The 1,580-nt window shown below is 47.9% G+C and overlaps 1 protein-coding gene across 1 annotated transcript in view; it reads right to left on the reverse strand.

Moving 5' to 3' along the window:
- SETD7 (SET domain containing 7, histone lysine methyltransferase) overlaps window positions 1–280 on the reverse strand; it is a 45,358-nt gene extending 45,078 nt beyond the window's left edge. The window contains exon 1 of the mRNA XM_045293554.1: window positions 155–280. The gene's annotated coding sequence lies outside the window, so the exon portion shown is untranslated. The remainder of the gene's footprint in view (window positions 1–154) is intronic.
- Window positions 281–1,580: the final 1,300 nt, after the last annotated feature.

Below are 1,580 nucleotides of genomic sequence, written 5' to 3' on the forward strand. Positions count from 1 at the left end.
CCCCCGCCCGCCACCTGCCCAAGATGCCCTACTGTGAAAAACGTTTTAACCAGGGGCAGATGTAGATCAGAACGGCGAGGACACCGGTGTGAAGGTGTTATCACAAAGGCACACCGTTCCAAAGGCAAAGGTTTTTAGAATTGTCGAGTGCTACCTGCCATCAAAGAAGAAGAACTTCCCCCGGCCGTTCTTTTCTCCGTGAACAAAGCTCCCCTCGAATCTGTCTGTGGAGGAGTAGGTGACGGTGCAGAATCCGTGCGGCAACCCGTCATCATCCAGCTGCCCTGGGAGAGAGGGAATCACAAGGCAAACTTTAACCTTTCCAGTGCTCCCTGGCCAAGGCGTCAGCAATCGGGTACCGCCTGACAAACACCCCTGAGCTGGCAGAGACCCTTCCGGGCCAGGTCCTCAGTGAATGCAGAGGGCTCCCCCACACCTGTGTCGGCGGCAGGAGCAACTGAATTGCTCTGTATGCGCTGTGGGGGCGGTTAGGCCCACATCAGAGGGACCTACACACATGTCTGAGTAAGAAACCCCAGTAAGTCTGGCTATTGTCAATACGAAGCCTGCAGTGCACGTGACCATTTACAAAGTACTTGCCTGCATACACTCCTAGAGGTTCATGCGTGACGGGGGTGGGTGGGGGAGGGAGATTGTCGGGGGACAGCACTGGTTTATTGCCAGGTACATTGTTGTTAAAATGCATGTTCTAATTCTAGAAGCACAGTAAATAATACATGTATGTGTTACTACACAGTGCTTAACCTTAAACTTCCTGTTTTACTTTATAAAATCTTTTAGCTTTGTGCGTTTAGTAAATAACCTTATCCTCTGCCGCTTTGTTCAAAGGGCTTGTGTTTTAATGGTATCTATGCCCCCACTGACAGCGATTGGATTTTGAATCACAGTGACCTTATAGGACAAGGTAGACCTATCCCATAGGGTTTTTGTGGCCATAAGGTTTTTGTGGCTGTAAATCTTTACAGAACAGCTGGTGGGTCTGAACCACTGACTTATGAATTAGAATCCCCCACAGTGCTTAATCCCCTGTGTCACCAGGGTTCCTTGATGTATTTTCATGGCCCTTTAAGCCATAATGGAGTAGATTTTGCTCATAGGACTATATAGAACCAGGTAGAACTGTCCCAGTGGGTTTTTGAACCTGTGAACACTTTTTTTGGTTGTTGTTGGGACTGTAACTCTTTATGGGAGTAGAAAGCCTCATCTTTCTTCCCTCAGAGGGGCTGGTGGTTTTGAACTGCTGACCTCGTGGTTAGCAGTTCAACACGTAACCACTGTGTCACCAGGGATCCTGATTTTGTGCAGCAGCGGCCGTTACTGTGGTCTTTCAGCTGTTGGTTCTTCCTGGATCACACATTGGTACAGTCTCATACTTTTGCTTAAAGTTAAAGCTTAGGTTTTTAATCGCTACTGGCGTATTTCATAAAAACACAGGAAATCCCTGGAAACAAAACAAAACAAAACACAGGGACCACCTCATCGAGCCCCCCAGTTATTCTGGTGAGTTGAGTTTGCGATGGCAGGCAAAACTGAAGGCAGTAGTTCATCTACTGGTCATT

This window comes from Echinops telfairi, unplaced genomic scaffold (genome assembly GCF_000313985.2).
Source record: "Echinops telfairi isolate 266 unplaced genomic scaffold, ASM31398v2 ScPeMD7_2186;HRSCAF=2738, whole genome shotgun sequence".
Taxonomy (NCBI): domain Eukaryota; kingdom Metazoa; phylum Chordata; class Mammalia; order Afrosoricida; family Tenrecidae; genus Echinops; species Echinops telfairi.